Consider the following 26,118-nt stretch of genomic DNA (forward strand, 5'->3'; position numbering starts at 1 on the left):
GTTTGTGAGCTCTTTGGGACAGGTACTGTCTCTTTGTTCTGTGTTTGTATAGTGCCTACACCTAGAACCATGGGGTCCTGGTCCATGGCGTGGGGTCCTGGCCACTATTACTGCAACACACACACATAATAAAAATAAAAAGGTGAATTTTTGGCTCCATTGAGGTCAATGACAAAACTCTTATTGACTTCAATGGGCCAGGATTTCAGTCCGCATGTGTGTGTATCCATCTGTACATGTATATATTTGTTGACACAGATGTATATCTGTACATGTATATATTTGTTGCACACACAGAGGACAGACAGCTTGTATTCTATGTCTTCCAACCCATCAGAAAGGAGTATATTAACCGTAACACAGTGAAGATATTTCGCAGCATCGTTTCCAATTCTAGACAACTCACAGGAAGCTGAGCAGAGGGAAAGCTCTGAATTGCATGTGATCACAGTCATTCTGTTTGCTTTTTTCCATAGCAGATCTGATGATTTAAATTAGGTCTCGATTCGTGTTTAAATTATAGTTTACTGTTCTGTGCCTCACTCAGAAGTGAATTACCTTAAGCAGAAGTATTAATAACACGGTTATAATTAAGCTTCATTACTGTAGGCAGTTTGCTGAAACAAATTGCTTCTTCATTATTATTATGGCACCTTTGGTAAAAAGACATTTCCCCAGAATGCGACCTTGCTGCTTTATATAGCAAAAGCCAAGATATGATAGAGATGTAAGGATGAATTAGCATCTTTTGCCTTCTATATCAAGCTCATTAAAAGGAAAGCAACTCAAGTCAAAACCAAGCAGCTTTGATGGAAATTTTAATCTGTGCAAAATGGATAATGAATAGGTTTGAACTTTCGCTGCCATTTTTATAATGGTGCTGTATTTATATTATGTTAAGAATACAAATAAATAAATAACAGAAGTGGGGGGAATGGAATATTTACAAGAATCCAGCTGGCTCAAGATCCCAAATTGGTTTCAGGGTTGCATTGTAGCTGGGGTTAGGTACGATGGGGTGTTGCTCAGAGCTCTAGACTATTAGGGATGGAGAAGTGGGGGCAGAGGAAAGGGGCATTTTCTGACTACAAAGTATCTATTACACTTAATTCTCTGTTTTATTTAAATCACTTGGCTTGAGTCTGCGTGAGAGTGTCCTGCTTGAAGCTGGGAGACAGTGTCAGCCCAATCAGGCTTCAAACAGACTGGTTTGTTTTAGGGTTGGAAAAGGACCATGAGTTACCCACTCCAACACCCTTACACAAGTGCTCGGGTTCTTCCTCCCAGCTTCTCTGTGCATTAAATACAACCATCTCGGGAAATGGCTCTAGGGATGGGGCCTCCTTGACTTCCAGCAGGAGACTGCCCCTTGCCTAACTGGCATCATTGCCAGGAATTCTTTCCTGTTTAGTTTAGCATGGTTATAATACTATTGTGCATCCCTTTCATCAAAGGCTCACAACCATTAGGCTTCATAACCCAGATGTCCTTTCCCCTACCCAGTTTCATAGAGTTTAAGGCCAGGTCATCTAGTCTGACCACCTGTATAGCACAGGTCATTCAGTTCCACCCAGATATCCCTTTGCGATGCCCAGTGACCTTAGTAAGACCAAAGCATTTCATTTTTCAGGACACTAAACCACTGTGTGCCAGAGGTAGAGAACAGGAGAGACTGAGGTGCCCCCACTGCACAAGACCCCTTCAGCTGCACACGACTGATTAGGTAAGATCCCAGCAGGTGATCCATGCCCATTGCTGTGGAGGAAGTAAAAAAAATAAATAAACCAAAGGTCCCTGCCAATCCAACCTGAGGGAAAATTCCTTCTAATCCCCAGATCTGGCCATCATCTTGACCCTGAGCGTGTGGGCACACCAACCAGGCATATAAGAAAGAGGAATATCTGTACCACCTCAAAGCACTGGTCCACCCTAGCCAGCATCCCATCACCAGTTATGGCCAATCTCTGATGCTTCAGAGGAAGGCCAAAAAAAAAAAGGCCAATTCTGCAAAAGGGGGAGAAAAGTCCTTCCCGACTCCTATAGCCAAGTGGCTAATGCCTGGAACCATGAGATTTTTATAGTCATTGTCTTCTCTAATCACTAGACCACACTCCCTCTTTCTGGCTGTGTTCCCAAACACACCTGAACCATTCCTTCCTTTCCTTATTTTGAGGCCTCTCTGCCAAATGTGCTTGCTTAGATGGTCAGCCTGAGAGCAGTGGGACTGAGCCTGTGCCCAGGAAAGGATAGTCATGACTTCGATCGTAAGTTCTCTGAAGACAGAATACTTTTGTCCTGTCATGCATGTGCAGCCCTAGCACCATGGAGCCCCAAGTCCCCGATGGAGGCCCCTAGCTACTACTGCAATAGAAATAATAAAATGAAATATCTGCTCACACATTTTAAATTAAGCCATTAAAATCAGTGAGTGTTTAATTTCTGCTCTGTAAATACTCAGCAACTGAAAGGAAATAGCTGAAAATAAATAGATATTTAGAGGCAAGGAGGATAAAACTAGATGAGTTTTAAAATAAGACAAATTAAAGGGGCAGGGAAAGAGGCCTGGGAGTGGAAGACTATTCAGTTGGTGGGACTGTAACAGGCCTCAGAAGCTGACGCTTTGTAGAACCCACTTACTAGCATGGTGGTCGCAAACCTGGAGGGTTTCCCTCAACTCAGTCCCCTTGAGAAAAAGCCCTGAGAAAACCACACTGAAAGCGTTTTCCCACAAACAGATCGCAGTCCTGATTTGCTTTACTCACCCTGGCCTTCCCATGAGGTAACTTCACTAAATAAGGCTGGAAAAGAACCTTTAAAGAAAACAGCCTCTCTACAGTGAAACTGTAAGTACAGTGCTTCACACACCCCCTTTAGGAGGAACAACCCTGCTTGCTACTCTAACCTCTCCTTTTATATGGCTCACGTTAGCTGGTGGTCTATTGCCAGTGGAATGTAATTAGCCTTCTGTTATCACCACAAACATTCTCATCTGTGCCTCTTGCTAATCCCTTGTCCACTTCACAAGCTCTCAACTCAGCTCATCACAGGCGGACAATAGGGAAGCATTTAACCCTTCACCTGTCAACCTTTACAACTGGTGTCCCATGCCTATGCTAGGCTGCCTTACGGCAGCAGGCAACATGCTGAGCAGTTAGCGCACCCACAGCATGGGAGTCAGGATTCTTGAGTTATACACGGGCATCTTCCACTAACCCTCAGGGGTTCCTCTCTCTGTACTGTAACTTCCCGTACCCCACACCCCATAAAATGGAGATAATAACAGCGACCCATCTTCCAGGGTGGTTCTGAGGTTTAATGAGTGTTTGTAAAGGGCTTGGAGATCCTGGGGTGAAAGATGCTCTGGCAACACCAACGCTTAGCATTAGTATAAAGTCTTTCTTTAGCATAATTAAATCCCCAGACGGATTATCTGAATGCAACACTGATATTTAATTATCTAAGGCAGCTGGTTTCTGGCATGGGCTACGGCGATCAATGAAGCTATGGCTACATGTTCTTTCCTGCCTTTGTACATCTCTCTCAACAACTCATAAATTATGCATCTGAATGATCGATGTACCACTGGAAGAATTGGTTATGATCATGGCATTCAAGCCCTGGGTTAAAGATAGGGATGATGGCAGGCGTGAGGAGAGTGAAAGTGACCCCTTTCATACAGGTTATGGCAGTCTTTCTTGTTTTGGACCAGACCTTTGGGGTATGCTTACCCCACCCTTACCCCTACTGTGACTCTCCCAGCTGGGGCAGGTGATGAAATCTGGACAGATGGACCAGGTATTGAGGAGAGCTGCAGCCAATCTTGATCTTTTATACAATACCTGGTGGATGTTTGGCTTCTGGTTGGTGAGATCTCTGGTTGAGAGCTTTGATCTTATTTTTCTTTCTCATACCTTGGTTCTGCAATCAGTCACACGCACACACGTCATACATGTGCCGTGCGTGTGATACACTCCTTCTGCATTCCACACAGTCACACACATGTCATATGTCAAACAACTGCAGCACTGAAAAGAAAAGCTCTCGTCTCTATGCTGGGCTTGTGGAATTCTTCTAAGCAAGCGTCTTCCCATCACACAACTGTTAAAGGTCTCCTGCTGCCACATTAACCCCCTGTTAAGATGCACACGTGTGTATCTGTTTTAACCCACGCCTGTAGCCTTTAGCCATCAATACTGCAGCCTGGCACGTACCTGAGCCCCATACAATCACACCTGCATGAGCAGATTTTCATCCCAACAGCTGCTGAGTACATGCCGGCTTCAGGCACCCAGGCAGTGCTCCAGGTAAAACCCCACGAAGCTGAGGTTCAAATTTTAACAACCCTTCAAGTGCTTGTCATTTCCCTTCTATGTAACTCCTAGCAGCTCTCTGTGAATGTCTGTTAGCATGCAATTAAACTAGCTTCTCAAAAGGTTACTGATAAAAATGTTTCTCTCCATTGTAAAACTGGGCATTTGTCGGGTCTCTTGCTAACCTTTAGCATGGCAGAGTTTAACACTTTATGTGCCAAAGGCTGGTGAGCATATTTTTGTGTATGCGCACCCATGCCAGAAATGAGGCAGCTTTATATTACAAATAAACAGTAAAAAATGGCCCATTAGGCTATCCAAATAGCAGGATCATGGACATTTTCATGCCACACAGATCACTGGTTTTCTGTGCCACATAGTACTTCCATGGAAAATATTCAATTGCAAGTAGCTACGTATAGAATACTTTTCTGTTGAAGATGGGATTCCCTCCTGACCTTTATTAATGGGCTTTCTCTCATGCTGCAGCATGACAACTGATGTGCCTGGTAACATTTTTACTCCAGTTCCCACCAGGTGTAGCTGTGTGAGATTCATTGATGCAAATATTAAATTCCTTCAGGAACTGAACTGCACTTTCAGCCCTACTGATTTCCTGGGGCATTAAGTTCCACAAGTTGACAGTATGCTGTTACATAAGTATTTGCCTTTCTATATACACATTTATAACTCTAATCTGTGTATACACACATACACTCATTGAAAAATCCTAGATGTAAATTTCATTGAAAGCTTATTCTGATAACTATTTATCACTTAGCATATCTGGATCCAGCTCAAGTTTAAAATCTATTTAGTTAGAAACTCACACTCTTTGATAACTCTGTTTTACTTGCAATGTAATAAAAAATAAAGGTAAGCTGAAAAATAATTTTTCCTTTAAGTATCTCTGCTCCTGACACACTGTGTGACCTTGGATGAGTCACTCCCCCTCTCTTTGGTGGAGTTTCCCCATGTACGGGGGGAATAACGATACTAAGCACCTCCTGCAAATGTGAGGAGTTGTCTTATGCTTTATGGGGATGCAGCCTACCAAGTCTATAACCACCAGCTACTATATTACTTATGCATCCAAGCTGTTACACTCTTACCCTGCTCTATTACCTTTAAAAAATTTAGGAGAGCTTTTTTACTATTACCCCCTGTTCCCAACACTCTCACTAACCCCTTCACAGTATATTCTGTCACCGTAAAGCGTCCAAGTTCATCAGAAAGAGCCTGTCTTTCCTGGATGGCTCCCTGTATTCCTGTATCAGCTGATTGACTGTCTATTTAACCTGAGGTGTTACATAACCCAGCTCTGTGTCTCTTCAGTACATACCAATTATTGTTTAAACCACAGTAGCTAGTTAACAGTCTAAATATGAGCACTTCACTGATCTTTTCAGAACTTTGGAATGGCGCATTATCCTCTATTTTGGGGCACACTTGATAGAATCTCTTTTCTACTTGGTCCACAATTCTTGCCATTCCTTTTTTAACTTACCTGCATAATTCCTGTTTACTCAAAGGAATCTTTATATAAATGTCTCCATTTTTAGACCATTTTCCACTTCTTTCTCTGCCATTTCATTGCCTGGGATCTCAGCATGTGCTGGGATCCAAGCTAGTACTATATTTAACCCAGGCGTACTAACTCTGTCAAAAAACAATATTTCATTTTTTAGATCATTCTTGCTTTTTCTGAGGTACTCTTTTGAATTACCAGTATACCTGATAATGAATCCAAAAAGAGAACAGCTGCGGTAGGCGGTATGTGCCTTATCCAGTTTAATGCTAACATTATTTCCACCAATTCCGCTGTCATAATGGCTACAAAATTAAATATTCTCTTAGATTGAACTCTAATCTCAGGGATGTAAAAAGCTTCTCCAACTCAACTATTGTTTTTATCTTTAGATCCATCACTATACATTTCGCCATGGCAACTCCATTTGCCATATATAACTCAAACTTAATCTGTCATACACGATGACACGTCCCCCCTTTATTTGATTACATAATTCTAAATCAAAATCCGGAGAGATGATTTTCCAGGTATAATTTACAACCTCACAACTATGGATCTTACTCTCTTCTTGTCCTTCCTTTTTGCTCAACTCTTTTACCCACACTTTAACCACAAGAGCATGAGCGAGATCATTGTGTTGGGCTTTGTATCATCTGCTTAATTCCCAACATTACTCATATTTGTCCACTATTCTTCTGTGCTCTGTTTCCCTTGACTTTAGTCCAGAACATCAGAGCTAACATTTTTGTTCTTACACGGATAGGCGTTAATCCAGTAGCTACCTGCATTACACACACGGGTGGTATAGGGAATGCACCACAGGCAATTCGTAGTGCTTGAGCGTGAATTCACTAACTTCTTAAGCTCCAATCTGGATGCAGATCTTAAGACTTGATTCTTGTCATCTATGACTGATCTTATTAATGCTCTACATGGCCTCATGAGCACTTTCTTATTTGCTCCCCAATTAATTCCAGCAATACTTACAAGTAGATCAATTCTACCCTTACATTTGTTTGTACTACTGTCTATATGGCTCCTCCAAGTACATTTGTTATCAAAGAGTACCCCTAGAGATGTAAAACTGCTCTGTGCACCTGTTCTCCATAGAGAGATAAATGACATTCAGTTTTAATCTTTCTTCTCGTGAAGATCACTCCCTTTGTTTTAATGATAGAATGGGGAGCTGCTTGTAGATTTAAATTTCAGAGACCTCCCCGAGTGCTTCAGTGAGGTTCTCTCTAGCCACTCTCATTCTCCTGGGTTTAACTCATGTAACCCTTTTGTGAGGAGTATTCATAAAATTGTAGGAATGCAAAGGACCTCAAGAGGTCTTCTAACCCAGTCCCCTGTACTCAAGGTAGGACTAAGTATTATCTAGACCATCCCTGACAGGTGTTTGTCCAACCTGCTCTTAAAAATCTCCAAGGATGGCGATTCTACAACCTCCCTAGGCAATTTATTCCAGTGCTTAATGACCCTGACAGGAAGTTTTTCCTAATGTCCAACTTAATCCTCCCTTGCTGCAATTTAAGCCCATTGCTTCTGGTCCTATCCTCAGAAGTTAAGAATATTTTTTTCTCCATCCTCCTTGCAACAGCCTTTTATGTACTTGAAAACTGTTATGTCCCCTCTCAGTCTTCTCTTCTCCAGACTAAACAAACCCATATTTTTTCAATCTTTCCTCATCATAGGTCATGTTTTCTAAAAGTTTAATCATTTTTGTTGCTCTTCTCTGGATGTTCTCCAATTTGTCTACATCTTTCCTGAACTGTGGCACCTAGAACTGGACACACCACTCCAGTTGAGGCCTAATCAGCGTGGAGTAGAGCAGAAGAATTACTTCTTGCATCTTGCTTGCAATACTGCAACTGTCAAAGAAAGCTATTCGGTTGGTTTGACAGGATTTGTTCTTGACAAATCCATGCTGACTGTTACTTATCACCTTTATTATCTTGATTTCAGATCCCTGGATGGAAGGTGCTAACTTTTGCTATTTATTATTATTTTAGCTAATCGGCGTACTTGGACTTTTCCAATGCAATGCCATAGGTAACGAACATAAAATAAAAGATAGCTGAATCAGTAGCAGTAGAAGGAGTTGTTCCCAAATGTTTGGGGGTAAAGGTTTGCACTTTACTGCAAGACAGAGTGCTCTCAGTGCCTGCTCCCCTGATTTGCGTATGTAATTGACAGCTCATTAACTGCTCATTAGAAACATAGGGATCCTTATGACAAAAACAAACCCTAGCGACTCAGAAGGGGGCAAAGATCCTGCTTGGGAATTACTGAGGAAACTCGAAAAGATTCACAACAGGCCAGAAAGCAGCCTGCCTGCCAGGAAATAGACACCCTGAAGGCTGTAAACACCTAGGATGTAGAAAAGAATTGTTCTGGGTGTTCAGAGAGAAGCTAACACAGAACCTGTCCATTCTCCACTTGCCTGGCCCATGTTTGCTGGCCATGGGGGGTTGCATAGGAGCTGCTAGTTGTGGTGGCTCTGTGCAACTTCCAGAGTCCCCTACACAGGTGAAGTCCTCCTGTGATCAGCTACAAATCCGCCACAGGCTTCAGCCAGAACTATCAGGGCATGACAGTGTTTAGTGAGGCTGAGTGGTCTCCTCTGGACTCAAGAGTGAGGGACTGCTACCCTCCCCCTGGTGGGCAGAGCCAATCCTGTCCGGTCGAGCCAAAGCTGCCCAGCCTCCTTTGCCAGAAGTAGTGGGGCAGGACAGGAAGTATAAAAGGAGGCCCCTGTAGCTCAGTTGGGGCTGGAACAGGGAAGGAGGTAGGCATCTCTTCTAGGAAGCCAAGCCCGCTCTGGGATCCTGGACCAGCGGCCAAGCAGACTAGCATCCTGCTGCCTGAGGAGGCTGAAGGCTCTGAGGAGTTACTGGAGAGGATGCCACCCGACTGCCAAGTGGCAAGATGGATCCCGGTGTCGACAGAGCAACGACGGCAGAGTTGGGTAGGAAGTAGCCGTGGGGAACCAGACTTTGGTCCGGTTGCACTGCTGGCAAGTGAGACAGCGTGTATGTGTTTCCTTGCTGACCCAGGAGCGGGACCACCTGCCACTAACAGGGCCCTGGGCTGGGACCTGATGGAGTACGGTGGGCCTGGGTCCTCCTACCCTCTGCTGCTGGGATATGGAGGTGGAGCTGGCAGTAGCCATGGTACCAGATGTAGTAAAAAAGAGCATGTGGAGGAGGGGCATGAAGATGATGGTAAGAGAGGCAAAGGGGAAGATTTTTAGCTAGCCCCCCACCACCACCACCTTTTTCCAAAACAGTCAGAATGGCCAGGCTGAGTTTAAGGGAACCCCTTACCCCAGTCAGATACGGGGAATGAGTTCTTGAGTCATAACAAATTCTAGAGGCTGGATACAAAATAAATACCCATGAGAAAGTGATTGTTTGGGAAAATAATACTTACCACTCACACAGCAATTTATGCCTTTGAAGCACTAGACAAATATTCATATTCTCAGAACACCCCACAAGGCAGCTGCTATTATTTATCAGCCTTGCAGAGGGGGAAACTGACACACAGAGCAGTTATGGCCCAAACTGTTTGGAGAAGGGTGCCTACAGTTAGGCACTTAAATGCATAATTAAGCATTTACTAAGCAGCCTGATCTTCAGAGTGGCCTGATCTTCACCTACAGTTCCCAGTGATTTTCAAGATATAGAGGATGGAACACTGGCCCCGCTGAACTCAGTGGCAAAATTCCTGTTGACTTCAATGGGATAGGATTTCACCAAGTGCCGAGGGGGCTATCTTTGTGGGATGCAGTTTTGCATATTTTGGTTGATGTGACTAGTGCTCTTGGACGCCCTCCCCTTACATGCTCTCTAAAAACCATGAGGATGACCACTGCCCATCCTGAAGGACAATCCAGTTCCATTTCTTGTGCTCTTCCCCATCACAGGTGACCAGGAGTCTCTATTCCTTGCCTGATCCATGAGTAAAGAAATTGGTGGTGACATTCACAGAGGGAATCCCAGATGGAGATCCTGCAGCCCACCCATGGATCCCACTCCTAAGATCAAGGGATTCTAGCCCCAGCCCTGAGAACAATGAAGGTTTTGCCCGCCCCTGCTCTGGTTGTCCAACAGTCAGTACCATGGCCCTGTGATGAAGTCCAAGTGACAGAAATAGGAGACGGAGACGACGAAGAGGAGGAAAAGGACTAGAATGGCCTTCTCTGCCTAGCTGCCAGCCCCTTCTCTGCGAGTGCCCACTGAAATAGCAAAGAACAATTTAAGTTTCTTTGTCTCCCTTATCAGTGTGAGCAGCCAATGTGCTATGGCAACTACAATCTTGAAAGTCGGATGTGAGGGGAGGGGGCTATCCAGCTGTGGGGAATGAATTGCTGGCACACTCAAGGGGCCAGTCCAAGTAAGCCCGCCTGCTACAACAAGATAAGGTGGCTGGTTACTCAGGCCTCCATGCGAATCTGGCATCACTGTGGCATCTTGCTGTGTGGGAGAAATATCTCCAACCAAGACAAAGAGATTGCGATGGCAGAAGTAGTAGTCAGTGCCAAATTTTACCCTCTAATTCAATGGTAGGGCTGAATCTTAGTGCTCCTCAAAATAAGGGAGCGAGAGCCTTTGGGTCATGCCAGGATAGGCTTCTCGTGCTCCTATCAATCCCAAACCTTTTCTGCCACTAGAGTTCAGTCCTGATAGGCAAACCCCTTCTTCAATAGCCTAGTCCTAACTCCCCCAACAGCTCTGCCGCAGCCCCTCAGTCCTACCACACGACAGTCAGAGGTACAACACGCCTCTAAGTGAGTGACAGATTGTGGCCAGTAAAGTCGTGTTACCTAGTTATGAATTGAAGTGCAAAGCCAGCTCTCCCAGAGCAACAAGTGTTACCCTCCTCCATCCTAAATTCCCTCAGCGATTCTATTTTCACAGCTTCTCCCATGGCTCCAAATCCAGTGGTGACAGCAAGTGCTTGGAAACCTCAAATACCTGCCAGTGCTCCCATGTGAGGCATGGGGAGTGTCTGGCCAAGTTGCCCATTCAGATGGGGATGAGCAGGATAAATCCTGATGGAGGCTTTCACCTAACAGTGGACTGTCCTAAACTGCTGTGTGGTGTTGCTGTTTGTGTATTTGATGGTGAGAGTCTTACAGTTATACAGCACCTTTCATCCCAAATCATGCAACAGACTTAAACTCACCAGAGGGGTCACTTCACCCACCTCTGAAATGCAACAAATGAAACACAGCAGTTGTTTAGCAGCATCGCACAACAGTCGAAGGAAGGAAGTAAAGAGGAATACTTAACAGAAAACATTGGATCCGTACTTAATAATAAAAGTACGGAGCGCTATTACAGAGCATGGGCTCGGCCACGAAGGGAATAGCAGTATCGTTCTTCTCACTTTGCGGACTGAGGTACAGACCAGTGACTGCCTCAGATCACAGGGAGTTAGCGGTAGAACCCAGACATCCTGCCGCTAAAGTCCCACGCTCTGCCCCTGCTTTATCCCTTCCAGCACGAGTCTGGTGGTGAGTACTGCAGATTTCAATGGGAGTTAGGTGGCTCAATACCTTGAAGGATCTGTGCCTCTAGGCCTGTTTCCACATCTGCCCACAGGGAGAATAATCCTTCCTTTCTCTCCCCTGCCCGCCTTTTCTCTCTCGTTTATGTAGCCTGTAAACTCTTAAGTTTGTGCAACAGCTCCTAGCACCATGAGGCCCTGATCTCAGCTAAGGTCACTAGACACTACTATAATGCAAATCAATAATCCATTTCAGCAGCAGATGCACTGATTCCTATCTTCTGTTCGTGAAAAGCACTAGGACCCCCTTCAGGATGAAAGGTAAGATATTCTTGTTGTTTTGTTTAAGGCCCTGGCTTTAAAGCTCCTATCTGCTACCCTTAAAGTCCATCTTGTAGTGTTGTCCACACTTGCTCCCCACATAGTGGACAAATAATTTGCATAATTTAATTAAATTTAAGTAATCTTCCCTGAAGCCTGCCTCTAAATGATGCTGTGTACATGGTCTTAAAGCAAATCAGTGCAAAATGATGCAAAAGCCTATTTCAGTTAAGCAAATTATGAGGCGGCAGGTGACGTCCTCAGTATAATAATTCTCTGTGAATTATTTATATGGAATCTGCAATTACATTGAGCAAAACAGTGTTGTGTGCATAAAGCACACTTAATTAGCCAACCACCTGTTATGAATTCAGGCACAGCCAATAGTGGGATCCCTTATAAATTATTCTGCTGCGGTAGTAGTAGGTTATCGACATGGTGAGGGAAAGGAGGAGATAGGTCAGGAATAATTGAGGGACACACCCTCTGAGTAAAACAGAGCAGTGGAAAGGAATTGCCCAACTTCCGTGGCTACTCAGCTGAAACTAAGAAACAAGCGATTTCAGAGGCAAGTTTGGCCAAGCTCAGTGCTAGCTCTCATCTTTCTTCACCCTACCGCTTATCCTCGTCACTCCACCCATACAGGCTCCAAGTGCGTGCGTTACACTCTGATTTCTGGGGCCTTTTCTGTGCATCTGCAGGCACCAAGAATCTGTCAGTTTGTCATCCCTCTGAATTCTTATGTTGGCACCCATCATGGTATCATCCAAATCCCATCTCTGACTTAGTCCATCACCAGTCCCACTTGACATGCACCTTTTCCAAAAGGCCTGTTGATCCCCATCCCTCCCTATGGGAAGTGCTAACAGACACCCAAGCTAGTTCCAAATAGAACTAACAGACTTAACAAGAAGTGAGCAAGACTTTGCCAGACATTACACTACTGTTTGTTACATCCTAGGCCTCCATGCTTCCATTCATACATTGTGTACTTAGGCTGCAAGCACCTCAAGCTGGGATTCCTGTTGTCCTACCTATCTACTGGTTAACACAGCTGTGGCAGATGTCCATGAGAAATCAACCCCAAGGTATGGAGATGCTGCCATTTTAGCTCATCTTCCTCCTGTGCTATGATGAAGTTTAGAGCTAACACTAAAAACAGCCTGGATGGAGCTGCATGAGGAGGCTGCAGGAAAGGAAATGGGGTTGGGTCATGATGGGCTTGCATTCATTCTGTTAGGTCAGCAAATGACCAGGGATGTGGTACATATAAGCCATCTGGGACCTCAGAGCATTGAAAATTTAAATTCATGGAGGATAGGTCCACCAATGGCTATTAGCCAGGATGGGCAGGGATGGTTTCCCTAGCCTCTGTTTGCCAGAAGCTGGGAATGGATCACTTAATGACAACCTGTTCTGTTCATTCCCTCTGGGGCACCTGGCACTGGTTACTGTCAGAACATCCAGCCCCCGCTGCCACTCCTGGGTCCCTTCCCATTGCCCTGAGCTCCCTTCTGTGGCCTCACTCCCCAGGCCCACGCTGCTCCTTGCCTCTTGACCATGGCAGCTGGAAAGCAGCAGCTTCTGGTTCAGCCCCAGCCCAAATTAAGCACTGATAGCACCCCCCTGACTATGGTGTCCTGGGCACTCGCCTACCTGTAGGGCCAGACCTGCCTGCTAATACATTTCTCTGCCATGCAAACAGGGGGGCCAGAGCTCTCATTGCAGAGAAGCGCTAGCCAGCTCTGCAATTCTGACCTGCAACCCCCCACTGCTATACCACTCCTGGGCTTCTCCTATGCAGAAATCACCTATCGAGCACACCATGTAGTACTTTTATCTGTTGCAGAAATGTCCTGTTTGACCTCAGTGGAGATCTTTCACTCATTTTGCACATGCTGTAATGTCAGATGCAAGCCCCCTCTTCAGAAAATGGAAAAAGTCTCTCCCCTTCAAGTTCATTAGCCCAAAGTGGGGCAGATGTTGTCTGGGGCAGAAAGCAGAAGTTAGTTGTTGAGTGAGTGGCCCCCAGGAGCATGTACTCTTTCCCCATCAGATATTGGGCCATTTTTGAATGTTTAATAGGAAAGAAATGAGGGTAAATCTTTAAAGGAGAAAAACAATGTACAAATGTATGAGAATATTAAAAGGCAACAATTAACTTTATTGGAAACCTTATATTCTCCAGCCTCATTAGAGCTGCCAACACGATCTATTATTAGTATTACTATGCAGATAATGTAATAAAAAGGGTATTTAAAGTAGATAGTTTTGGATTGAAATAAAATAGCTTTTCTTTCCCTTTCTCTTGCTCACTCTCTTTTTAAAAAGTTAGATCATACCAGAGGCATTACGCAAGTGTTTGATCATCCCAACATGCAGAGGGGGAAGGGTCTGCACCCCTTCTTTTGAAAATGTTTTCTGGCAAAAACAGATCTTCATTAACATCAGGATAACGAATAATGCACTGCACTCACTGAGCATCTCATGGAGCCTTGGAGAAGCTCAGAACACTCTGCAGCCATTAATGAATGAATCCTCACAGTCCCCAGCATTCATATTAACCTAGACTTCATCGATGCGGGAAACTGAAGTGCAGAGAAGTGAGTGCCACACGGTGCATCAATTGCAGAGCAAGGGAGAGAACCCAGGAGCCCTGACTCCTATGACGTCTCCTATTTTGAAACGAGGACCTGCTTGGGCATGCTTCTATCTGCATCATTCCCTGTAACAGCTCTCAGCTCTACCAACCATCCCACCAGTGCACTGATTGCACACACCATTAACCCCAGCAAGGGGGCTAACCAGCATGTTGTGTCTGTGCTCTCCACACAGCTCTAAGAGGTGAGAAAACCACAGTTGGGTTCCAGATAAGTGTGTTTCCTAGCACTACGCCAACTCACAAGGCCACCCACATATGTGCACTGCTGTTCTCTCAGGTTCTGGTGGCTCATGCAATAGAAAGCAGTTGTATGAGGCCCTCAGGGGTCCCAAACTATTTAAAGGGATAATACACAATCCCTGTATGCTGCCCTGTGGTTTCACAGTTGCGGGTTTACACACCACTCCTGGTAGATGGAGAACTGAGCTGTGAGGATAAGCCCAGGGGATTGGACAGGAGCTGGGTCCATCGGTGGATCCCTCTCTTTTTCCAGTGATCCACACCATGAAGCTGCTGGACTCCTACCTTTAAACTTCAGTGCAGCTGCCCTTTCCCTGTTCCTCACTGGGACAGTAGAGGGGCACAGCACTTTTATGAGGGAGAGGGAGTATGGGGGTAGGGGGGCTATGCTGAGAAGAGCTGCTGAAAGTGCACAGGCCAAACAGAAGAAAGATCAGGGTTTGGTTTTTTGAAAACCCCCACGAGAAGCTGAGCAGGGCTGGTTCTCACGCTTTGGTTAGCTCACAGGATGGTTTGTCCAGCTGTGACTGTAGGTACCATCTAGGGTCCTCCACTGTGATGACTGGCTAGCGCAGTAGAGGAATTCCTCACAATGGGAAGCCCAGGGCATGAGGCTCCAGTACCATGTGTTACCATGGTGGGGCAGACCATGGGGCAACCCCCTCCACCCTGCAAGCACACCCAGCAACAACAGCAGCTGTTCCTGCAGGGTCAGAGAAACCAAGGGTTGCACACTAGTGCTCAGATCCCTTGGTATGGGCACCCGAGAAATACCTGAGACAGGTGGTCAGATAGAGAGTAACAAGTGCTCACCCACACGGACACCCTGTGCCCATAGACACACCATTAAGAATGCCACAGCAAGGGCTGTTTCTGTAATTCACCGCCCCTGTGCATGGGTCATTTTGCTCCTGCTGTCATTATTGATCAAGTGCCAAACACAGCAGCCCTGAGAGATTTGGGACCTGGCCGTGCCAGGCTGATAACCTGCTCTGCCATATCTGTTTGGTGCATTTGCTTGGGCCCCACAGAGACAGCTGCCACTGCCTGACCAATGGCAGTTGGCTCTTCCTGTTCAGTCATTCCTGGGCCCTGCCAACGGAGGGCGCTACTCAGAGGGTCAGCACCAACTTGCCACCACCATACAGAGCTAGGGCAAGTTAGAGGAGAGGGATGGCTGCAGGAGGCTGAGCGCACAAGACATGGAGAGGATACAGCCTCGTGCAATGGCACCAGGAGACAGTTAGGGACAGCAGGAGGAGCAATGCCATTATCAAAGCAGAAAGCATCACGAGTGTTATGTCCTGGAGACAGTGCACACTAGCAGACTCCCCTCACTGCAATGACTGAGTGGAGTGTGCGTGCATGTTTGCACGTGGATGTAAACACAGACTGCTGCCAGATATCTTATAGCACATAAGTGGGGAAACAATTTGCATAACTTAATTAAAATTTTACAGTAATCTTCAACTAGTCAGGTTCTAACAAACACAGAACTCTCTGCCTTAAACCCCAAAGGTTAATTAGTCTCTCATAGGTGTCTGCCACCTCAAGGAAAGCAAATTGCAGAAGAGCAACAGTTGATTTGCCTTGGTTTTTGACTGGTTGAATACAGTAAATGAACAGCTGATTAAACAGGGCCATGAAAACCAAACTAGGCCTAGGAATCTAGCTTGGAATGGACACTATCTCCAGTTGCCAGGCCAGAGATTTGCTCCTGCTCTTTGTACTAATCACTGTTCACTCACATTGAATAGGCTAGCTATGCTGCCAAATGTGCCAGGTGCAGACAGGCTAGAGAGCATCATAGGAATTGCCATCCTGTATAAGACCATTGTCCAGAATCCAGTGCCCTCTCATCAACAACGCCAGCACCAGCTGCTTCAGAGAAAGGTGCAAGAAACCCTGCAGTTCTGGGATAACCTGCCCCCAGAGACAACTTCTTCATGGCCCTCAAAAGCTAAAGCCTGGATGAAGTCCTGAAGCCTAAAGATAGATACTAGAACTGGTCAGAAAATGAATTCCCCCCTTCCCTCCCAGAAAATTTTGACTTCACCAAAAAACCAAAACCTGAACATTTTTGCCAAAAAGGTTTTTGAATGTTTGGGGCAAAATGAAAAACTTGAGGAAAGCAGACATTCCTCCAAAATAGTTGTTTAATCAAAAATCTTATTGTCCACAGGAAAAAAGTTCCAGTGAAAGTTTCCTACCATCCCTGCTAATGACCTCACACAAACAGAGCAACTCTGCTTTGTATTGGGAAAGAAATCTTTCTTTGCATCATCAAATTGTATACGGTCTGATTTCTATTTTATTTGATGTGAAACACTTCCATTTCTTGTTCTTGTCATTTACTCTTGCCCATGGTTAGACACATGGGTTAGAATCTCTATCCTTTCACGCTCCCACTTCCATTTAACCAAATTACATCTGGGCAGCAGGTGGGCATGGGAGAGGAACAAGCACTTAAGGAGTCAACAAAAATATAGGTTACATTTGGTGACAAAAAATTCCTGCATAAAAATATCAGGGCTCATTTTCCTCCCACCTCCTTTCCTGAGTTTTGTTCTGAATCACAGCTTTAAATATGAATCTACAAACACAAAATGGAACTCAACTGCAGCATTAAGTCAGTGGAGTTACCCCCCTTGTAAAACTGGCATAAATGAGAAGAGATTCAGGTCCTTTCCCTCCTCCAAGGCCCATGCAGAACACTGTCCTGTGGGAGTAGCAAGTGCCACGGCCTAGCAGCTTCGGCACAGAAAGGGGATTTGAGAGGTTATGTGGGCTGGTTGGGAATGAACAGACCTGCTCTTGAAATCCGTAAGCCGTTTGTGAACAGTGGTTTTTCAGCCAGCGTTGGGCTTCTCAGCATTGCTGCGCGGAGCGAAGTGGTGTTCAGGGACTCGGAACATGGACTCTTATCATAAAAAAAGAATTGTTTAATTTGTGGGTTTAAATTTTAAATAAGTCTGCCAGAGGAGAGCAGCTCCTGGGTTGCTCTCAGCTCTCGACCTTGCACTCAGCTGCTCCATTCAAATTCCATTTCTGCAAGAGCCCCGCAGTGGGGATTCAAATACCATTTAAATTAGCTCATTTCTCTCATTCCTCTGAATGTCTCTCTGCTGCAGAACACAGGGCAGGACAGCTCTGCCATGGTCCCTGTCTTCCCATATGGATGGTGTGTGACATCCTCTGTTCTGTTCTATTCTCTAGAGGTTTTTATACCATGCTCATCACTGTAATATCTCAGCACCTGTTGGGCATAGGACTCCACATAGAATCACAGAAATGTCGGGCTAGAAGGGACCTTGAGAGGTCATCTAGTCCATCCCCCGGTGCTGAGACAGGACCAAGGAAAGCTAGACTGTCCCTGGCATGTGTTTGTCTAGCCTGTTCTAATAGGAGGCATGTAAAAACTTCCTCATCACTGGATGTTTTAGAGATGGAAACATTGGCACAGAAGGATCACTTTATACATTTGGGCTGAAATTTTTAAAACCTCTTATCAGGTTTCAAGATAACCAACCCCCAAGCATTCAAAATCACATCAGACCCCCAAAACTTTGAGATTTGCTTAGAAATAAGGAGATTTTCATAAGTTAATTTTTTTTTAAATTTCCTGCCTGGTTTTGAGCTTTTAGTGTGCAGATTTTCCAAAATTTCTCCACCATCCTAAGGCTGGAAACTTTTGAATGACAATTGTGTGGGTGAGACATGTGAATGCAGTGGACTCAACTTTCTCAGCAACTGACCCACAATTGCTGGGCTCTCTTCCACCAGGGATTCAAGTGGCCATGAACCTCATTACCTCATCTTTTTTAATGTGATGTCTGATTTGTAAAGCACTCGGATACCCAGAAGAACAAGGTAGAAATACCCAAAGAGATGCATTCTATTTCCTATTTCTTGAGTGATGCTAAAGCAGCTGTATTGCAGAGCAGATTTGGATAAATCTTGGTCTAAATGGCAATTTAGGGCCCAATTCTTCCAGCCTTTCTTACCTTTCATCTTAATTTGTGGAGTAAAAGGGTGGCAGTATCAGAAACTCAGAAAATGTAATATTTCCGATTGACTAGTTCAGGTCAGATGTCCAGTTGGACTCTAAGATGCCAGCAAATAGAACTTTGTCTCCATTGTAGCTGTTATTTCTTTTCTTCCCCTTGAGTTTATGCACATTGGCCCTGCAAGAGCTGAACTGGGCCAGGTGGGCCCAATCAACTAATTAGGCTGCAGACAGGGGAGCTTTAGGCTGGAGGCAGCTAATTAGAGAGAGGCTCACCTGTGCAGGAACAGGACAAGTCTATAAAGCCAGGTAGCAGGCTACAGACAAGCTGCTGGGACAGGCTGCAGGAATGCATGTAGCAGTCACTCCCTAGGAAGAGGGAGGAGTGTTTGGGGGGGCCTTAGGGAGAGTCTGCAGTCACCCCTTGGGTGGAGGGTTCTTGCGACTGGTACACCCAGAGGGAGAAGGGGAACCACAGTGTATGAAGCAGTCCGGGGAAAGGGCAGAGAGAGGAAGCCCAGAACTGTGGCACTGAGGGTCCCTGGACTGGAACCTGGAGGAGAGAGGAGGCCTGAGTTCCCTTACTAGCCACCAAGGAACTGAGGCAGTGAGTAGGGGGACTGTACCTCAGAAGGGGAAACGCTGAGCAGAGTGGAGTACCCCAGAGGGTTAAGTCACAAAGGAGATGCTGAGGGTCCGGCGTGAAGCTGCAGCCCTGAGAGAGAGTGTAACAGTGTGAAGGGGTATCTACCTCAAGAGCTAACCCCCAGAGCGACCAAGAGCAGGCGCCAGACCAGCGGTGAGTGGAGCGCGCCGTGTGAGAGTTTGCCCCTAGATCCCCTTGTACAAAGGGCTGTTCCACAGTCTAAGGCTATGTCTGCACTACAGCCTATGTCCGCGAAACTCATGTCGCACAGGGGGTGTGAATATTCCACCCCACAAGCGCCATAAATTACACCGACGTAAGTGCTCGTGTGCACGATGCTCTGTCAGCAGGAGAGCTTCTCCGGCCCACTTAGCTTAAGCTGCTCACAGAGGGGGTTTCCTTATGCTGACAGGAGAGTTTTCACCCATCACCAGATGGGATCTTCACCACACGCGCTGCAAGGGCACAGCTGTCCTGGCACCAGTGCACTGCCGTGGCCATACAGACATGGCCTAGGAGAGATGAGTCCAGGGACCTGAAAGCAATGCTAGTAATGAATAATCACTCAGCTCCCAGTGGGGGACAGTGATCAGGGAGCTAATATTGCACCAGGGTCTCCTTCGGGAGTAATGGCCCAGGCTGCGTGAAAGGGAAGAAGGGGTGTTTTTCAGAATGCTGTACTGAGGGCTGTCTGGAGAACCAGTAGCCATAGCTGAGGTCTGCCAGCCCCTCCTCTTATTCTTATGTTCCTGCACTTAAAACTTGAGGGGCTTCTGGGCCATTTCAAGAGCTCCTTGTTCTCTGTTTGGCCTGGCAAGGCTATGAAGGGGGGTGGGTGGGTGGGTGTGTATTCCAATGCCAGGACTTAATTTCCAAGGCAGTGGCAGAAATGCTGTGACACTCAATAGCCCTTGAATGGAAAGTGTGGCTACTCTGAATGAATTCTGATGGCTTACGCTATACTAGATTGTAAAGTCTTTGGGTCAGGGACAGTCTTTCTGCTAGATCTGTGTGTGGTGCCTGGTGTCATGGGGTCCTGAGCCCTTTCAGGGCTCCTAGATGCTACCATATTACAAATGAAAAGAAAAATGCAGGCACAGAAGGATTGCCTTGCTGGAAAGTCCAGTGGTCCATCCAGTCTTGCCTCTTGTTACATAGTGAGTAAAGCTCTGAGACACCGAACTCATGAGGCTCAGAGGATCTGATGGGACACTGAGCTCAGATCTATGCAATTATCCGTGGAGAGCTTGGCTTTGCTGATAATTTGTTAGCTTCACACATCCTTACTAATTATAAATCTCAACTGAGATTTGCATTTTTAGGAAATGCTTGTGCTGAAGTCTTTATTAAAAGAAACACCCATTCATATTAATTCAATCGTGGTTGTTTGGGGTTCCATAAGAAAGTATTTTTGTAAAGCTACAAACCTAACATCTAGAACACTCCAGTTTCCCTACCCAGCAAACCTCTGCATTAAGTGTTGTGTTTATCTGTGAAGATGGTATATCATCCTTTTATAATAGAATCTAATGAAGTCAGAGCCCTCCACTATCCTAGCATCCTCAGCCTGGATGCTTACCTAGTCTGAATGCCCTGGGTCAAATTCATCCCTGAAGCAACTTCACTGCAGGAGGATGGACTTGATCTACAGCTTTGCAAGGAGAAAAATCAATGGAGTTACACCAGAGGTGAATTTGATCCAATGATTGTTGGTTGTTTAGATTGTAGGGACCGGTGTTTTCCAAAGGTGGAGAGCATCACAATACCTGCCCCAAACAGCTGGCAGTGTACAGATGATAGAGAACCTGCTTTTCCACCATGTTGCACTAGATTTATGCAGGTGCAATTCCACGGACTCCAAGTGGGTTGCAGAGAGACAGCAGAGAAGAATCAGGCCCTAGAGAGTCTATTTTCTTTTCCTTTTGACACATTTTTTTGAGTCTGTTAACGATGCACTGGAGAGGATCAGGAGCAGAGCCAGGCAAGGGACAGGGATTTTGTGCAAACCCACAGGGAATATCAATACAGATCCCAGTTTGCCAGGGGCTCGTGCAAACATCTGGCAATCAGACTTTGGGGAGTTCAGGTCAAACTTTTGTGCATCTGTCCATAGGGATATCAGTTAGCAGGAGTTTCCCTCAGAACTTCAGGGGGTGAGCCCTGAGGACACATATTGGCAGCAGGCTTTTATTCAGTGGGGTCAGTCTGTGGTGATTCAAGCTGTTGGGGCATTCACACAAACCTTGTTTCCAGTGTTGGTTTGCAGCCCCAGAGATTTACTGTGCATCACTGGTTTAATATAGATTTTAAAAAAATTGAAACCAAGGACAAGTTTGGGATTGACACCCCTGAGCAGAACCATCAATCTGCCCAGGCTTACATGAGGCAGATTCATGGAAAGATGCATGAACTGCTACACAGTCAGCCTAAGAACTGGGTTTATGAAGAAACGTGGGAGTTGCTTTGTTATCATAGTATTTACACTATGCAACTAATCAAATATCACTCCAGTTACCCCTAATGCTTCCCTTGCATTGGCCATGGAAGCTCCTGAAGGAAAGCTGAATGTGCAGAATGGATTGGGCTACTTGAAACCTTCTGTTCCAATGGTTGAATAGGACTTGTCCTCTTCTTGTTTTAGCAAGTTTATTATTTAATGTGTGACGGTAGCATAGAGCCCCCAAACAAGATCAGGGCCTTATTGTGCTGGGTACTGTACAAAAACATACTAAAACAGTCCCTACCCCATAAAAAACCAAGCAGGCCTATTGTCCACATTGTGCCAATGGGGAATTGAGGTACTGAGAGGTAAAATGACTTACCCCCATATCACTCAGGGAATCTGAGAAGGACACAGTGTGGTCTAGTGGCTAGGACACTCAGATTCAGAAGACCTAGATACCATATTGGGCTCAGCAACTGACCTGCTCTGTAACCATGTGCAATTCCCCTCCCCTCACTGTGCCTCCTCTCCCCCTGCACTCTATTTAGATTGCAAGCTTTTTGGGGCAGAGACTGTCTCCAACTATGTGTTCATATAGCACCTAGCCCAATGGGTCTCCAATCTCAGTTATTACTGCAATGGAAATAAAATAATAAATAAAAAATAATGAGCAGAACAGGGATCTGAACCCAGATATCCAGAGTCCCAGTTCAGGGCCTTAACCCCACTCCCAAAAAAACCACACTTTTAGCCTTGTGTTGAGGATGAAAAGCAGACAAGTTAGCTGGGACAGACTGGAGACCACCAAGTCAGTTTCTTGGCTTGAGATAAATATAGTCCCCTAGCAAAGGAGAGTGTTTCTTTCTTGACAGTGCTCAGTGAGAGTCACAGAAATTGTGTGTCTTCCCTTTAACAGGGACTCTTCTTTAATTGGACTCTTCCTAGATGAGGCTCAAAGCCAATAATTTAATCAGCAATTTGTCTCATTTGAAATGCCTTTGTCTGGAGTCAGGGGGAAAAAAAGATTAGCGTTTCCTCCCTGAAATATGGCTGCCGGATGCAAGGGAATAGAGAACGCAAATAGGCAAAGCAAAGTTAAGCTTTCTGTATAGAGCTGGAGGCTTAGCGGTGCAGATTACAACAGCAGGTGATGAGCAACTTTAGCCTCCACTGTGTAGGCTGTGAAAAATCCTGTTACACTCCAAAAGTATTTTAGCTACAGCTCCGAGTTTCAGAAAGGATTGATCTGAAATCTAAAGGGCTGCCGACAACTGGAGACAGTTATTTAGCTCTCGGCCAGGAGGAGACTCAGTAGGGCCAAAGAGCTGTTGAATTCCAAGAGCAAGCTTGAGTTTGGAGCCTGCCTTCCTTATCGCTGTCACCTGGGGGAACTTCTGATCTGCCTTGGAACTTGGCAGATCAATTGTTTGCAGCTGTATTGTAGGTCCACATAGCACAGCATTAGGTTGATCACCAATGTTGACAATAGATGCCTGTGAAGTTTGTTCATTAGCAACAGATAATTAACCAATTAGCTAATATTACATTTCTTAGGCCAGATCTTGTTGACTTAAATGGAGCTGTACTGATTTTAACTTTCTGAAGATCTTGGATGAAATCCTGGCCTGACTGAAGTAAATGGCACAGGTCCCATTGAATTCAATGGAGCCAGAATTTTGCTTGTTTTTAAGAGCTGGTCTGCATGCAAAACCGGCACCAGTTTCACTAAATTGGTCCAATACCCGATTTCAGTTAAACCACTGGAAGCCTATATGTAGGCACACTTAAATCATTTTGCAAGAGGATGATATGGATTTAGCTTCATTTGATGAATTACCAGTGTAGACACTGCCTTAGGAAAAGCGTTACTGAATCCAAAAAAAGGTTGTGTTGTAAAACAGCTGTAGATGGGGAGGGACAACTGTCCAAAATTGAGAACTTCAGCACCCAACTCTGTCTGTAATTTTGACAGACATCTGTGCCAACTGGTTTTGATGGAAAGTGACCAGAAAGGCCAGAATCTGGTAGCTGCTAAACTCACCACAGGATTAATCCTACACTCTTACCATGTGTTTGGACAGCACCTACCACCTTGGGGCCCTGATCCGTATGGGGATATGCATGCTATCATAACATTAATTATAGCAGGAAAGAATCTCTGGAATCTGTATCCACTTATTTTACTCCTAGCAAGGAACTAACTCACTCCAAGGCTCTGAACTTTGTCTGCTCAGGAGCTGGGAAAGCATCCTTTAGTTGTACTGGCAGCTTGTAGTTTAGGGGAAAGTACCACATTTGTTCTACTTTAAGGTGGCTACATGCCTCCTGAGAGGATATTAAACACCTGACTAGTTCACAAAGGGGCAACAGTTATTCCTTCATGGAATTCCAAGTCTCTTGATACAACATGAAAGGAAAAAAGTATTTTCAGCCTATGGCTGACATCCCTGGAGCTTGTCCCAGTCAGCAGTTAAACCTGTAGGCCCTGTTTGTGCAGACATGAAGGGAATTTACTCTTTCTTGAAGAAAAACCAAACTGAAATGGAGAATCCCCTGGTTTGCTTTCTTAGCGGTCTCCACTAAACACAGACCTAGCAATATTGCCAAACTCAGAGGCAGGGCCCCCCCTCCCCCATCTCTGAAGCGTGGTCACATCCCTTCTGCAGGGGTCAGTGGGGTGTTTTCACTGCAAGGGGCATCAGGAGATAAGTGTCCCAAAGAGGCTGTGAGACTTCAGGGATGTCTGGTAGGAGCTGGCCCAGATTTGGAGCATTCAGTCCATCACTGAGCACTGGCTGTGTGCTTCAAAGCTTCAAGAACAGATCAGCAGTTAGAGTTCTGAAGCTGCTGGCTAATGAAGCCCAGCTGTGGCAGTTCAGAACCCTGCAAAACGCTGAGGCACAAAGGACAGGTTAGAAACTTTCAAGCTCTCGGAAGTGCCCTTTCTGCTGTAGTATGCTGGGGGGGGGGGGGGAAGAGTGCACGGGGATATCCTTCAGTTCTAGAGACCTGCAGCACAGTGCCAGGGGAGAGCCTGTTGCCCTGCAGGTTTCACTAACAATGTGGTGTGACCTGCTGCAAGTGCATGCTGCGCTCTGATGGAGATAAAACTGAAATGAACCAGCATAGTGCAAGGAGATGCTGCATGGTGATGCTGCTAATACTAATTTGCGGCAGCACAGTGCAGGGAGACAGAGCATCAGGATTCAGTTCAATACTGATGTGCCACGCAACATGGCAAGGCACTCTAGTGTAATGCACAGGGTCCAGGTATCTGCTTTTAGGATGTTGAGGGCAGTCAGTCACCCCACAATAGTAAGTGTGATATAAATGCTTAGAGGAAAGATCCAATGTACTGTACTTCTGGCAATTCAGAGGCACAAACAGGTGCAGCCTACCTGGATGGGCAGTACCTGGGATGTGCGGGCAGTAAGCAGCTCAGGAGTGTCTCTAAAGACCCAAGCAGTGTCTCCAGTAGAAGGCTGAGTCGAACACCACAAGAGAGGTCTGTCTGTTCCTACTGCACTGATAGCTTCTCTTTTTATGTTAAAATCCTTTCCTAATGTTTAAGATGCTAATTCCCTTCTCTCCCCTCCCCCCCATCTGAAGGAGACAGGAGGGAATGAGAGTTTTTAAGGAGAAGGGCTCTGGATCCATTCTGTTTTACTCCCCTGGCACCACATTTAATTTTGGGTTTATCATCATTATTGAGGGCTTATTTTTATTAACTTTATGGTAATGATGCTGGCGCGGTGTGGTCCCAGAGCCTTTGGCTTTGGCTGAAGGAGGAGTTGACATTTCCAGGTTCCAGACTGTGCAGAGACTAGATGCAAGCGGAGGAGCACGGTGGGAGCAGCTGCTCCCGCTAGCTCAGCTGTGTCGGGAGCCCCATGTACATCCCGTTGCAGGGAGAAATAAGCTGCTTTGTTAAATGTAGGGAAATTTCCAACAAGAATAGGAAGGAATAGACAGTATAGAAAAAAGAAAAGGAGTACTTGTGGCACCTTAGAGACTAACCAATTTATTTGAGCATGAGCTTTCGTGAGCTACAGCTCACTTCATCACTTCTGATGAAGTGAGCTGTAGCTCACGAAAGCTCATGCTCAAATAAATTGGTTAGTCTCTAAGGTGCCACAAGTACTCCTTTTCTTTTTGCGAATACAGACTAACACGGCTGTTCCTCTGAAACCTGACAGTATAGAAAGAGGCCTTCCAATAGGAAATGAGAAAACAGAGTTGGATCTGCTGGATAAAATACACTGCTGGGGCCATATAAATATGTAGTGTGTCCAAAAATCTTCCCCCATCTTAAGAGCATTCGGGTTTCAAAGTCAAGCACTCAGAAGTTAGGAAATGCCAGAATTAAGGTTGCCCGTTCCTAATTTGCCCCCCCTTGTGTGTATGCATCACGATACAAATCTTGAATTACCTGATCACACATGCCA

General features: G+C 45.5%; 1 long non-coding RNA gene across 4 annotated transcripts in view; it reads left to right on the top strand.

The window, feature by feature from the left end:
• Positions 1–26,118, top strand: part of LOC125625458 (uncharacterized) — a 149,700-nt gene that overhangs the window by 78,110 nt on the left and 45,472 nt on the right. The window contains exons 1-3 of one of the 4 annotated variants that reach the window (XR_012665743.1): positions 10,497–11,676; positions 12,673–12,764; positions 14,008–14,520. The exons of the other annotated variants lie outside the window; for them this stretch is intronic. This is a non-coding gene — a long non-coding RNA (uncharacterized LOC125625458). Of the gene's footprint in view, positions 1–10,496; positions 11,677–12,672; positions 12,765–14,007; positions 14,521–26,118 lie in introns of those variants that run through there. 4 annotated transcript variants of the gene reach the window in all.

This window comes from Caretta caretta, chromosome 22, assembly GCF_965140235.1.
Source record: "Caretta caretta isolate rCarCar2 chromosome 22, rCarCar1.hap1, whole genome shotgun sequence".
In the NCBI taxonomy this organism is placed as follows: Eukaryota; Metazoa; Chordata; order Testudines; family Cheloniidae; genus Caretta; species Caretta caretta.